The 16,292-nt window shown below is 31.1% G+C and overlaps 1 protein-coding gene across 5 annotated transcripts in view; it reads right to left on the reverse strand.

Annotated features, from left to right (window-relative positions):
* Positions 1–16,292, reverse strand: part of LOC129981100 (uncharacterized) — a 577,941-nt gene that overhangs the window by 177,493 nt on the left and 384,156 nt on the right. The window lies entirely within an intron of this gene.

Genomic DNA, 16,292 nt, shown 5'->3' on the forward strand with positions numbered 1-16,292 from the left:
TCGGTTCAGTTTTTGAAGCTGGAACTGCGTCAAGGTTTTATTTTGTAGTATTTTTAGAAAATGAGAGCATAGAGATGTGGGTGACCATTAAAAACTTTTCATAGTTCAAGATATAAATTAAAAATCGGCGAAATCGATACAATGGTTGGAATTGGGGATTTTATCGTGATTTTTTCCCCTTACAATGAAGGATTGATTCGTGAGACTATGATCCAGTTTTTGAGCTGGGAGCAGCGTCAAGGTTTTATTTTGCAGTATTTTTAGTAAATGGAGAGCGCAGAAGAGACGGTAACATTTCAAAACGTCAAACGATTTCATATGAATTAAAAATTGACAAAATTGGTACATTGATTGGAACTGGGATTTTAAACCGATTTTTCCTCTAACAAAATATACAGAAAAGGATTGATTTTTAAGACTTTTCTTGAAAATGGCATCTATTGAGCATATATCTAGGGATGATTAGCTTTCATGAGAATTTAAAATTGGCGAGAATCAGTACAGTAATTTGGGAGAAGAAGATCATGTTTTTTTTTCTCAAATAAAATGTACAGTGACGTTTTAGATATTTTTTTTTCGAAAATGAAATGAAAGGGGACAAGGATTTAGAGGGCCATAATCATTCACAAGAAATAAAATTGGACGGAATGGGAGCAGAGTTTGAGCTGGAAGCTATTTCTTAGTTTTGTTATTTATTTTAATTGTACAAATTAGGCTAAGCAAAAAAAAATCAATTGTAAAAACAAGAGTGATTGAAAATAAGAGGGGAAAAAAACAGATGTGGATATGTTAACACGTAATTAATTTCCATTTCAAGTAAAATGCAAGGTTGTGTTCCTTTTTCAGATAACTCTTGTATGTTTTAAATTGCTCAAACAAATTTTTTTTGTTGTTATTGTTGTTTAAAATGCGTTCGAATATCAGTAATTCAATATAATAACTAAAGTTTGTAATACAGAAAAGGCAATAAAATTGTACAGAGTAGTCTCGAGTCATACATTGATTTTTCGATATAATGCACAATTATTTCCGTCGTTGTTGACATTATTGCTTAGAAAAACTGTCATTCTGAGGAAGTTAAACAACAATAAATGTCCTTCTCATTTCAGAAAAATAACAAAATGATATTAATTTTATATCAGAAACAACGTAAAGCCAAATCATTCCCACCTGATACAGTTATTACTTTTTTTTTCTTTTTTTAAATTTTTTCTAACTTTCCTCAACCTTTCCCTCCGCTTGTCACAACAACACAGGGCACGTCAAGACTAAAGTAAAGCGAAACCAACCTTGTCAATGAATTCGACAAGATAATGAGAGCACACTGAAGGATAGTCATGATATCCGTGATATGCCATCAACTTTGTTCATGACTGTGCCCCTTCAAAAAAAAAACTGAACTTTTTGACAGGGGTGGTGGTAGTGGGGTGGAACAGAACAAAGTTATTAGACGTGGAATTTTGACATTTCCCCCTCAGGTGTAGGAGGTCAGTCTGACCCTATTCCCTTCTCCCCCAAATCGAAACACAGCAAGGAAAAAAAATGACCACAGTGCATTAACTTCAATCTGTTCGCCCACTAAAACCTTTAGCACCAGACGAGTAAAAGCCACTTTCTGTTTTTCTAATCAAAGGGGTCGAGTATGGTTCAGAGTTCACTGGCGTTAATGAAATATGGGGTCCCAGTTCCTTTATTCGAATTCCATCAGCCCCTCCTCTTATGTTCTTGCCAGGATTTTATTCTATTATACCACCAGGAAAAGTGGGTCACTTCCTTTGTGCATAATAATGGTCAAAAGAGAAACAACAAGAACCACTTGATGACCCTTAAAAAAAGATACATGTCCCTAATTGCTTTCTTTTTAGAAAATAAATTAGCGAATGTATCGCTTTCTATGGCTGAGTTGAATGAATGGAAGTTCAGAAAATAATATTGGTTGCCACAGATGTAATTTTGCAAAAGGACTGTGACACTGGGCTATTAATAACTTAAATGCGGATATCTGCTGCAAGACGATGATGATTCACTGAATAATACAACTGGATTGAAAGAAGAAGGGAAAAAACTCCTAGCTATTTGATGCTGTTTCTTTCAAGATTTTATATTAAAAGCATGATTTGATTTCTAATTATTTCCCACATAGCCCTATTTTTGCAGATTTAATAAATTTATAAAAGGATACTTCATGAAATCTGCATTAAAAAGATTTTCAGAATATGATCGCAGAAAAACTTATTTAAATACATCATTCTTCTAGGTTTTAGAAAAAAAAAGATGGTGAATTGTAATGTTTAAACATATCATTTCTTCCTTTTCTTTTTTAAATATTTCAAGCCCACATAATAAAAATAGAATTTTCAAAACGAAGTTAATTTTTTTTTTCAATTTCTTTTTCCTCTATTTATTTTTTTTAAGATTTCAAGATAGCATCATTAAATTGGAAAATAAGCCACAACTTTATTTTTAATTTCATTTCAGTTAAAAAAGACAAATGCATTTTTAAATAGAATTTCAGTTCTTTTTTGTAAATCTTGAAGTTTAAAATATACAGCTTTCTTTCTTATCAACGAAATTTTATTTTATGTTGAAATTGGTATTTCGGATTGTTTATAAAGCATAAAAAAATAGAGTTGAAAATATATAAGCAATAAAGATGTTGAATTCAGCATCATTATTAGGTTTTGAATGAAAATTATGAAAAACTTTTTGATTGAAGTAATAATATGTACACATTTAAAAGTAGCATCACTTGAAAAATTAGTAACACTATTATTGAATAAGTCAAAATCTACTTTTAGTATAAATTTTAATCCAAGTATCCTTTTAATCCAATAATTATCTAACCCAAGAATTAAAAATATTTCTTAAAAATAATTACTACTTTACTGTTACATAAGCCATAAATCGATGCATTTTCTAACAAACGAAGAAAAAGATGTAGAGGCTTTCAAATTTTCTGACAAAAATCACAGAATTTTGTTTTAATTAAAACTTTTATATAATCGTTTGAAAATACTAATATAAGAGATAAGACTACAATTAGCATTATGCAAAATAGAATAGATGAAAACATTAAACTTTCTTGTCTTTTTGCTTCTTTCTATTTTTATTCTTAAAATCTTGTTTAATTTCCTTTCTTTTATTTATTTTTTAATTATTTTTAGTGGTGTCCATATCATTAATAATAAACTTTTGATAATTATTTTTAACTTTATAGTTTGCTAAATTAAGTACATTCAATTTTAACGCATCAGAATTTATGTTAATTGATACGTAAATGCATGCCAAACAAATTTTTCAAGAGAAACTGAGTAACGATTTAATACCAGAAACGTAACCAAAAAAAAAAAAAAAAAAAATAACAAAATATACCGCACGTTTTTTTATTTTTCAGATCAAATTTTGAAATTAACATAAACAAAAGAGGAATTATTGAAGTAATTTTACATTTAAACTTTTAATAATACAAATTTTAAAATTATGAATTGAAACTGAAATAATTTAATTAAAATTCTTAATCCAAAATGTTTTCTACTACATCTAAATAAAATTATGTAGAAAATCTAAAATTTATTACCTATCAAAGTCATAAGAACTGAATTTAAAGCGAACATATATGCATGTCATGTAACTAAAAAATAATATTAATCTGTAGCAGTCAAAATTAGTCTTGATTTTAAAACTATTTAACAATAAATAGAAGAAATGAAAATTTTATTTAGATAACCAAATGAAAGAAGGGATTTTTGTGCATTCAAATTTTTTTCTACTTCGGTAATTAAATTTTAGAATTTATAATAATTATCAACTCTAAAAAATTAGGAAAAGTGCGTGAAATTAATAAAAAAATATATTTATTAAACTTTTTGATTATTTAATTTAAATGTGAATTTATATATTGATAACGAACCATGACTATTTAATTTTATGGTAATTATCGAAAATAAATTCTTTAGAAATAAAAAAATATATATCTAAACTTACTTGATGAATTAATGAAAACTTTTTAATTCTTCTAAACTCATAATCACTTTTTCCAAAATTCTCAAAAACAAATAATCATTTCAAAAGTTTCAAATTTTTTTATTGTAATTCAAATTATTTTATTTTTATCGTTTATGCGAATTACAAGACATGATAAAAAAAATATTCTATAAACTTTTTTCTTCTATTTTAGATCATCAATGCTTTCTTTTAATAACTTTTCAATAATTTATCTTAAAATAAATCAAATAATCGGATGAACAATTTCGGAAACACTTTTTAATTAATTTTTTAAGTGATGCGTGAATTGCTTCTATTGTTCATCAATCTGCAATAAAAATGCCAAGAATCTAAAAAAATCTTGTTTGTTTACAGTAACATGCATCACTGCGTAGCGTAGAATTAATTAGTGACCATTAAGCATAGATATGAGTAATAAAAGTTTTAAAAAGAAGCTCTAATTAATTTTGATTTCAAAATAATCCACACACACACACACACACACACACACACACACACACACAGACACACACACACACACACACACACACACGCGCGGCAGTTGATTTCTCGAAATTTTCTAGCGGATTCTTTAATAAAAATGTTATTCCTCCATTGCATAAAATTTTTAACCTTGTACAAGGTCATGAACTTTATGAGTGCGTAGATTTAATTTTGGCATGCAACTATAATTTTCGTAACAAGATCGCAAACCATATTTCATCTGTCCAAGCATCTATATTTTTCAACTATTGCGTTTACATCCATACGAATGTATAGACCGATAGACAGTCAACCCTTTGACGGATTTGGTTCAAAATTTGAAACGGATTCACCAATTTTAGAAATTAAAAAATATTAAAGAAATCGCACGCTTGTTTCAACCACAACGAACAGCGGAATGATAATTTCAAACCCGCTATAATGATTGTGACATTTGATTTTTTTTACAGCCACGTTCCTTATTACGTAATAGTAGTGAAAAAGTTGCCGGCAACAAACAATTTACAGTACACCTGTTTTGAGTACAATTTTTTGTTCGCTAAATGTTATAATGGACATTTAGCGAACAAACATCATCATGCAAACGATGGCTGTTTATTTCTACAATAAAAGTGCAAAGATGTACTTAATACTTCCTCGAGGTATATGATACAAGGGAAACTGAGATCTATTGTTACTTGTGTAGCATACTATCGTTTAAAATAATTTAATCGTTGCCCATGACAACACACAGGAAGATAACCAGCAACAATATATATACAACACGAAGATCTTCTCAAGTTGCCTCTTATTGTTGCCGCAGGAACACGTACAGAATCTTCAACCTTATTAACAATTGCCACTTTATCTAATTGTTTACCACCAAAGAAACAGTAAAACAGACGACGTATAAACATCTGGCTTGTCGCTTAAAGGCCACAATCAATTTGGTGCCAGCAGAAAATACAAGGCTCATCGAAGATTCAAGCGCCAATTAACCTCCACACAGCCAAAGTCGCCAATGCTATCCCTCACAGAGATTGTGAATGCGTCGTTTCATAAAAAAATAGACAATGCGCAGAGAAGACGTGAGGCGAGCGCAATCGGCACCTATGGCCAATTAGCCTTTTGAGGAAGTGGCAGTGCGAATGAATGTCACTTCCTTAATGTGTTGCTTGACCTTTTCTCACTGATAAAAAGAGAGAAAAGCCCCACCCTTTTCCAAGGGGCGCACGACAATGATATCGGCGATCGGCTCTTTTTTCCGCCACTGTGGTCCGGAGAATAGCACCACGTTCGTGACTTAGGAGAACTCATATTTAAACCACGATCAAAGACACAATTTCGGAGCTGCTAATGTTTGCTGACGGCAACGGAGTTATGAACTTGGGTTACCTCTGGCTACCAAACCGGGAGTTCAACATCGTAAAATGGTTCCACATTTCTATGAATTGGATTACGAGTTCGGTGAGGATTGACAAAGGGTGTATTCAAATGTTTAAAAAAAAAAAAAAAAAAAAAAAAATTACTAATAAAGCAGACAGAATATATCTATATGAGAAAAAAATAATATCGATTTAACTTCTGTTCTTCTATGCTTCACTTTATAAATCATGATGACATTCTTTTCTATGAATCCATTCCATCAGGTGTTTCCTTTCCCTTACTTATATGCATTGTTTCTCTTGTAAACATTAATTGCCATTAGATGCAATAAAAGTTTTTATTTCTTTTTTAAAAAATCTGCTTTCACCAGTCTTGTTTATAGCAAAGCAAATTAAAGCTAAAAAACTTAAAATCAAAACTTTTTATCACCTTCAAGTAAATGTTTTTAAATTATTTTTCAGGCGTCTTTAAGGAGGGATTTCAATAAAATGTCTAGTAAATTTTTAATTTATCTGTTTGTTGACCTCCCTGCAATTGTTTCTGGTATTTGAACTTTTAATGATTAATACTTTCCAAAGTTCATTACATAGATTAAAAACTTAAAACAATATTTTCAATAAATCGCAGATTTTAAAAATAAATCTGCACAGCTGGATAAAACATAGCAATGCTAGACATTTATTTGTTAAATTAACCTAGGAAGTCCTAAAAAAATTTGAATGTGGAAGAATAATAGAATATTAATTAAGTAAGAAAAATACTAATTAAATAAGCATAATTTATCAAACTAGATAAGACTTAACAGACTCGACAGAATTGTATCTTGCAATAAAGAATTTTAAAATGGCATGTTATTAAATACTGAGAGCATCGATTAGAGTACTGTATTCCATATTATGTCATTAATTCAAAATAATTTTTCTTTATTGGAGATTATAATACAATAGAAAATAATTTGATTAACTATTTGTTGTATTTGTTGATTATAAAGTCAATGAGAGTTGAAACAATCGAGATTAGATAGCAGGTAATATTCCGACACATAATGCTACTCAGCATGAAAGCAGTACTTTGATTTAAAAAAGGAATTAGAAATGAATTTTTTAGGTATAATTAAAACCCTATATATATATATCTGAAAGTGCTTTACAATAAAATCCTAAATTTCGTTAAAGTGAAAAGGGATTTTCTAAAATGTTCCCTGCCACAAGATTAATTTTTTAGTCCACTTTCGTATTTGTAATTCGCTCTCTAAAAGATAAAGATCAAATGTTCGAAAGGTTTCGACTCAGTTGAAACTCATAATATATTTCATAATTATGATATAGTTCTTACATAGCTTCAGAAAGCAGATATTATTCTAACATTGTATATAAGTGCTATTTATTATCAGACGTTTTACAGTTCAAGACAAATTATACTCTGATATATTGAAAATAGTTATCTTTTAATAAATAAATCCACTTTTCGTTCAAATCGGGCAATTTTCTTCTTCTAATTCTAGATTGCCGGGCAAAGATAAAGGAATCATCCTTGCTCTTCCTTATAAATTCATGACCACAAACCATTGTAAGAAGAATCGGTCGGAAAATACCTCACGAAAAGTCATACTAACACACTTTTCCGACTGAGTGCAATATCTAGCACTTCGCTCTTAAAAAAAAAAAAAAAAAAAAAAAAAAAAAAACTTTCTGGAAGGTAACTTTCGAAAATCCATTTCCCATGGCACTTCGTCTATTGCTTCACGATACTAGCCACAACACTTGATTTATTGGTTCGGACAATCTTTTCTAGGGCCATCAGTAGGAAGGAAAAAAATCGAATGATAATCATAAAGGGAAAAAAAAAAGGAGGCATCGCGTATTCCAGACACGAGCCCATTTGGTCGAAGTCAAGGCCAAACCTGGGTGAGGAAGATTCAGGATGTAGAACGAAAGGATGTTATAGAAAGCGTGATGGATGATATCACTTAGCGCTTCCAACAACGCACCTGCGCAAAATGAGGGCACTTATCCCATGCTGTTTTCCAAGATATGAATAGGCCGTCTGATTACCAGGGCTCTAAATATACCGATTTGTCTTGTCGGACCTTTGGACCACAGAACCGCAGGAAAGTGTCACTTTCTGTTACGAGCCGACGACGGTGGCAATATGCAAATGCCATTTTTTAGGAAAAAGACCATATCCGAAAATAGTCTTGTCTTGCCGCCGTCTGTTTATGCATAGTGGAGAAAGTGTGAATGACCGCTCCAGATTTGGCGCAGAAGCTTTCAGGGTGGTATTCACTCTCATGAGGTAATAATGGGTCACTGCATAATGTTTCCTAACTTGTATGAAACGCCAAAACGGATTTAGATTTTGCACAGAATTGCACCTGCAGAAGGTATATCCAAAGACCGCAACGTTAAGGTAAATAGAACAGATTACTTTTGTAATAGCTTTTTGCTGTTTCCATGGCTTTTGGTCTTTTTATAGCAAAACTTGCTTGACATATGCTGAGATACTGAAAGATGAAATCATATGGTCAAGCAATTTTAAGTTTGATATTCTTTTTTATACGAACAAAGAAGCAACAAGTGATTATGACCTAAAATGATGTCGACTTGATAATATAGTATATTCTTTGTGAAATTATTCAATGCTAGTAAGCAACAATAATTCAAAATCCACTTTGGATGAAAGTGTTTGTCTGAAATGTATCAAAAACTGATGCCAAATTATGTTTCAGCCCATTTGCCTTAAACTTGACAGTTGCGATCAAAATGGTTAGAAAGTAAAAAGGATTATTCATTTTTAGGTAGATTCCTATAGGAAGACAATTTATTGCAATACATATATGCGTATAACGCTTTTCCCATGTTATCTTGTAAACAGGATAAATAGAGTAATTTTGTTTGGATTTTAACTGGAATATGTTTTTAGAAATGTAAGAATCTCAGACGAGTTTGTAAATGGTCCATCTAGCGCAAAGGGGGCGGAAATGGTGGGGTTGTAGCATTTCGCTGTATCTTTCTTAATATTGAAGATAGAAAAATTAATCTAATAAGTTAAATTAGTGCCTCATTAAGACAAACAACTTCTGTATTTAAAATCTTTTGATAGCTGCAATATCTAGAAGTTAGGGGTTGAAAAGTGATTTTGAAGCCCTCATTTTGACTATAACATAAACAATTTTTGTTGCCAGGTGGTAATTTAGTGGTAAAGGATCTATCTACCTTTGCCTTCCAGCTTGCGGACAAGAATTTTTTTTTTCAGTTTACAAAGTGCTACAAATAAAAATAATTTTAATAATAATTTAATGTTTAGTCGGTCTTGCGCTTTATAAAGGGTACAGATACTATAAAGAAATGATCATAATATATCCAATCAATTTTTCTTTCGGAAAAAAAGTTTTAAACTATTATAGGCAACTGTCATGTAATCAATTAATAAAAAGTCCAAGAAACTAGGTTTTTTTTTCTTTTTTTTTTTTCGAATATGAAATGTACAATGACAATTGCATATAATAGTCTAAGACTTTCTTTTCCGAAAGAAATACTGATAGGATATATTATTTTGTAATCATTTAAAAATTTGGTCATTAAGATTCGATATGAGATTTTGATAAATTTCATGCTTTTAATTTACTTGAGTCCGATAAACTCATTTTTAATAATATGCTTTTGTGTTTGTTTGTATATCCTTTTACGCAAACATGAACAAATTCTCTCTACAGAAGAATGAGGTAGATAGCTGAAATTTGGACACGGTCATTATACCCAAACTATAGATCTACAATAGCTGGTTGAATGAAACTTATTGAACTGGTGATTGAATGAAACTGGTGAATTTAACATCATCAACTATAGCGAATTCCGGACCAAATCCATCAAAAGACATCTGACCAAAAAACGATGTCCATTAAAGGTTACTATAGAACTCAGAAACAGGTTATTTATAGAAAAAAAATCAAAGCAGTTTGGCAAGTCATAATATATGAAATACTCACGACAATAAAATAGTATATAAGTACAATCTTAGACAATGTATACGACTTGGGTCAACTATTGAATTACCAAATTATCAGAATTTCAACTCCCACCCCCTACGCTTACGCAGATTATCAGCAATATCTCTAATCACAAGTAGATAGTTTCACTTTCTTTTTTTTTACAGACAAGATTTGATTGCTTAACAGGAAAGAAAAGAATAGAAGAAAATAACCCATTTTCTTATCATTTGAGAAGGGATGAGAGTACTTATTAATTTATTTTTCCAAAATCGTCCTCATGGAAGGGTTAATATGTCTAGACATAAATTTAATGTTAAATCAGTGGCTGTATTTTTTTCTTTTAATAGTCTCATAGGTCTTTCATATTATAAAATAAAGTTTTAAAAAAATGACGTATCTTACATCATTCTTTTAATTAAACATTTATTTTTCTGTTTCCTAAATTCATAAATTAATAATCCTCGCTACCTTGAGCGATAATTAAATTTTAAAGCTTAAACTACATGAAAGAAAAAAGTTCTTTTCAGAAGCCAGTACAACTAAGCCTTCAAGGAAAACATTCAGCTAATGGTGAGTCATACTCATTGTAAACGAGAACAAACGCTAATGAATTTAGAAACGAAAAAGAGTTAGGTCCAACTCGAAAAAAAAGGCGTTACAAGTCAAACTTCAGAAGAATGAATAATCATTTCCAGGTGATGTTTCACATCGCATCCTGCCGAATTCCAAACTACGCCCGCGCCACTTTCAAAACACCGGAAATCAGCAAACCGCAAAAGCGCACCTAGCGGACATTCAAGGGACTATTCCAATCACTATCAAAACCACACTAAAATATTCATTTCCGCTGCCTTCGAAGGCCAAGGCTTCAAGTGAAAACAAATTAAACCAGTTCTGTATGAAAATGAAGATTCCCGTCGCGGTAAACAGGTCGCATAACGACGTCAGAGGTTACGACACTGAATTAATCGGACGGGGCGTCGTCGTCGCTTTTAAAATACGCTGTAAAAATTCCGCACAGCTTGAAACAGACTCAAATAAGAATTAAATATTCCGAAGCAATGCTGATAATAAATAGCTCGACTTTTTTACTACCTACGCCAAAAGGATAATTGGTTCAGAAGTTTTCGCGTCGTCATTTTTGTTTCATCAACATGTTTCATTCCAAGCTATCTTCATGATAAGAATTTAATACATTTGCTTCAGCATGAATCGCATGTGAATCATATCTACTTTCTAACTAGATTACCTTCTATTTCTTTACAACAGTTAAGAGATAACAAACAAGAGGTCATCTAATGAGATACATTCCCGAAATACAGGGATGGGTGGTGACACAAGCGGGTTAAACACTATAAATCTTCGATTAATTAAACCAAGGCTGTGACGACTAACTGAATAAATGGATCGAAGAAATAATCTATTCTTATTTCTTGCTTCTTTGTAAGTTAATATTTTAGATAATGTTGGATAATCGAAACTGAAAGTTAAACGGAGTGACGGTTAATCAAATTTATTAATTTCTTTTCATCGCAATCGAAGTATTAAACCAATTAATGGCCAATTCATACATTCTGCATGGTATACAGGAACAACATGAGTTGAATAACTGGTGATTTAACAGTTTGGCTGCCTTGTGAATCACATGTGATTCCCACCTACTTTCTAATTAGATGACTCCTTATTATAATGAAGAGATAGCAAAGAAGTAACCAGATTATTAGGCAGATGCTCCGAAACACAGAGGTGAAGCTAGCAGCGAAGAATATTGAACTGGTATTTCTTACAAGCCATACACAGAAATTTACCAGCAATCCGGCAGTTAATTCAAGAAGGTTCGAGTCTTCGTTAATTGAATTATCTCTGATACAAAACCAGTGTCTCTACTTGGAAACAAAGGCAACTATTTTGAGATGAACTACGCAATTGCAATGTTCCGTAAGTTATGTTAGAGCACTAACATCACAATTTGAAGTTAGACGACTACCTTTGTAATTTTGAATCATAATCGTAAGTTGATTATGACGTCTGAGATGACTATGTACTTTCTAAGCTTCCACACCACACTAACATGGAGATGTCAGATTAAAGATGCCATATTTATTGTAAACCAAGTCCATACAAAGGGTGGATGTTCGGTGGAATCAGAATTAGAATTTGGAACATTCCAACCTCAAAGCCAAGATCTTACCATCAGACTGTGGAGGCCTCGCTTTGAAATCGAAATGTGGCTTTCTGGGCTAGCACACCCCTCTTCTATCTTTCATGCCCTACTACATCGAAAATATTTGATCCTTTATTACAGATTTAATAAGCATCGTTCTCACATAAACGTGGATATTCAGATGTAGCCTCTTTGGTCATATAATAATAACAATACCTGGACTGATTGATACAATATCAAACATTCACATCATATCAATGCGAGGGTATTTGACTCTCAATGTCAGGTTTGGCATGTTTCAGAATCATATACAAAGCGGATCGTGGGGAAAGGGGAAATCAGATCGCATCCACTATTTCGAAGTCACTATCCGCTACTATCATTCTAAATTTTGAGCTGTGGTTTAATGACGAGGACGACATCTGGTGACACTTCTCCCCGATTTAGGGTTTCAGCGCCAAACCAACATGAAGACTTTTAAATGATGACGGAATAAAGCAACAAATTAAATAATGGGGCATAGCATTATGTTTCTTCCTATCATTATTTTGGGTGAAAAATATGATATAAAAACATTAAAGTTAAATCACAAAGTACCCTTCGCAAGGTCCAGTGCCTTTACGGATATGGTCGTAAATCTGCCATCTAACCCACTGTAAGACCACTCTCACCTGTGGTCATCGATCGCGAGCTTCTCGCAAATTATCGGTAAAATTAAGAGACATCAAAGAACCTCGGATAACCATAAAAATGATTGGAAAGAAGACAAAATGCGCCGGGCAACAAGCGCATACGGGCCGTCGGAAATTGCCTTTAAAAACGGGCGGCTAAACCCATCCATAGTTTCTCTCCCTCGGTCGCAAGAGTGAAATGGTAAGCTGTTGAAAGTCACGGTTGGCAGCCAGGGCGAGTGTTGTTCGTTTCCCTGTTTACGTATGCAATGACGAAATACAGCGCATTTTGAGCTCCGTAATGTAATAAAAAAAAGTATAAATATTGCGCGGTTTTTTTTTTTTTTTTTTTTTGCCAACTAAAAATTTGACATGGATCAACAATTTTGGTCGCAAGACGGCATACATAATTTTAATTACCAAGTCATTGTTTTCTTGGATACATCACATTCGCATGACACAGATGAACAAATCAACAAGTGGTCACTCTTTCGACACATTTGGTCCAAAATTAAAACACACATGCACTTATTATGATTAATCTCTGCACCATATTTTATCCATAAGGCTCATTGCGTTTTTGAGTTACTTTGCTTGAATTTATATGAACAGACAGAAAGCCAGATTTTTCTTCACCAGATTTCTTCCAAATTTTGATAGAAATCAACAATTTTTTTTTTTTTTGATGATGATTACAATATTTTAATCTTTGTATATTTCGTATTCAAAAAAGTACAAATAAAAAAAAATCGAAAATGAAACAACTAAATTTTATAATGGCGTTAAGAAAGTTATATTATATATATAAATTTCATTTAAAATAAATGCCTAAAACTATTACTAAATCAAGCTTATGTAAAATTAATTATTTTTTGTAAAAACGTGACATCGGGAACCGACATCTGAATCAAAGACATCAGATGCCTTTTCGGGTTATTTTTTAATAAGAAATACCAGTTTTTGTTGCGCAAGGCAATTCTGGGAAGTTACAACTCCGTGTGATTAGAGTATCTATTTTATACACATAATTAGGCAATAAGCATTCTGAATGGATACTAAAGCAGACGTATGACGAAATTGTGACGTAATAACATGAGAAAGCAAAACTTGTATCACTGTGAATACAGAAAGCCACTTGCTGAAGCTGAGGAATCTTGTGGTTGTAAAAATTATAATTGCCCGAAGTAAAAGAAAAATAATTGTATTCATGACGTTCTGGAATACACCTCGGACTTTGAAGAAAGACTAAACGTGACCATCATTATTGAAAAATAAAATAAAAAAACAGATTTCTATTTTAAGATCTTTGTATAAAAGGGCGGTTTTGTAACAACGGTTGAAGTTAATCAATTGGAATTCAAGTTCTACAATATATCATCAGTAAATAAGCATAAAAGTTTTTAATACTTAAACAGAGAATTTTTTTAAAAAAGAATTTAAGAGAATTTCTTTAAAGAATTTTTTGAAGGAATCAGAACGAATTTAGTTTGAAAAATGTATTAAATTTGGCAATATTTAAAGTCGAATGGTAATCGAATGTAACGATTTTTTTTTACTTTGAATTTCAGAATTAAGACCAAGTTAATTAAAAAGAATGAATTCCCCGCTTGGGATTGATGTAATAATTTTTAAAATGCTGAAATTAACATCAACCTTACTTTGCCTATTCTAACAACACAGCAAACAACGTTGTTTTTAAAATTAAAAAAAAATAATAGATATTTAAATTTTAGAATTTATAAACCCTTAACAATTCATAACTTAATATAACACACTATTTTCATCATGAATAAAAGAAAATAATAGTAATGTTATTATTATTATTTGATTTAAATTCCAGGAAACGTGAGAAAATTATTCGGTAATATTGGTAATTATTTTTTATTTTGCGATTAATACACTTCAAATTACAAGCCTTTAGTTAAATTTTATGTACATGTTCAAAACAAATAATAGCATCCTGCAAAGAAATAATTTTAGTATTCATTACAATGTTGATCTAATTCGAATACACATTTTTTTCAATATTTCACTTTTTCTTATTTCGTAAAATAACAATTTTAAAAGAAACTGATTATGATTTAATTACATTTCAAATTCAGATTCTAGTTTGAAATCGAAAATTCGTAAGTAAATTTAATTAAAATTCACAAGACAGATGTTAAAATATTTAAATTTTTGTTGAGAAATTATACCTGCTAAGATATTTTTCTCTAACACTAGAAAAATTAAGCAATTGATAAATTATTTCAAACTACGTTTTCAAAAGGAGAAGAAAACGATTTTAAAATATTCAGTTTCTTTTCTGGAAAAACGATTAATTCATGAATAAAATGGTGATATCATAACAAATCGTTTTCTGATTTGCCCAAAATAGGTGTTAATTTATTATTATAAAGTCGGAAATCAGTTTCAGGTGATATTCAAATTCTTATTTTGCACTTCGGTTTAGAAAATGAAGCACTTTTAAATTAAATAATTCCTGCGAAATGCAAAATTTAAATATTAATATTTTACAACTGCGGCGTCTGGATTCAAACTTTTTTAAATTTAACTATCGGCGTAAATCAGTCTCACTTTTAGATGACGTCATAATACAGCAGAATTTAAAATTACTTTCTAAGAATTCTTCAAATTTCAAAATAAAAATTATGGTTTGCAAAAAATGGTAATTCTTTGGGTTCTTTCTGATTAAATCATAGTGATATAGACATGAAAACAATCGTCGCGTGTCCAGGTGCGGAAAAATAGGAAAAAAACTGAAAATAATAGAGGAAGTTTACTCAATCTTATTCTGTCATATTCAAAAGCGACGTGACGTCAATTGGCGATTTTTTTTAAATAATTCAATTGTATTTGTGTGCGAGATATAGCCAGTTTTGCTTATTTTTAATACATTGACTAATTCTGTATAAAGCAAAATTATTACTCATTTGTCTCAAGGAAAACGTCAAGAAAAGAGACATGTGAAAGAACACGCATAATAATCACAATACAATAATCAGCTGAAGATCACTGACAATTTCCTGTCAGTCAATGTGTTTGAAAAAAAAAATCATTCTTTCTTTAAAAGATATCAAATAAATAAATACGTGGAAATAAGCTTCGTTGGATAAATTATTTTATTAATCTTAACATAGCAAAATCCAATGAAAACACAATGCAATAGAGAAGTGTTAATCTGACAGCTTCACAAGAAGCTCAGCATTGCATTTATTGTTTTGACGCCACATTTAGAAATACCATGAGGACTATTTTTTGTAACTTTTAATTTCGATTTTTTTAAATTTAAATTTGAATGACCGTAACTGAGAATGGAGATCACTTGATGAGAAAGATATTTAAATTTACAACACCCCCACCAAAGAAGTAAGTTTTCTGAAAGTAAAGGACAGATAGACAGTCAACCCATAGTTGGATTTAGTTTAAAATTTGACAGGTTTCTACATTATAGATATTAAATCTGTGTACCGAATTCTATCCATCTAGCTCTCTTCATTTTGTAATTATCACGTTAACTTATATTCGGATAGACGGACTTCCTCAGAACCGATTTTACTCAAAATTTGACAGAAATCTGCACATTTGGTGTAAAGACCGTGTACCAGATTTC

Source organism: Argiope bruennichi, chromosome 8 (genome assembly GCF_947563725.1).
Source record: "Argiope bruennichi chromosome 8, qqArgBrue1.1, whole genome shotgun sequence".
Lineage (NCBI taxonomy): Eukaryota > Metazoa > Arthropoda > Arachnida > Araneae > Araneidae > Argiope > Argiope bruennichi.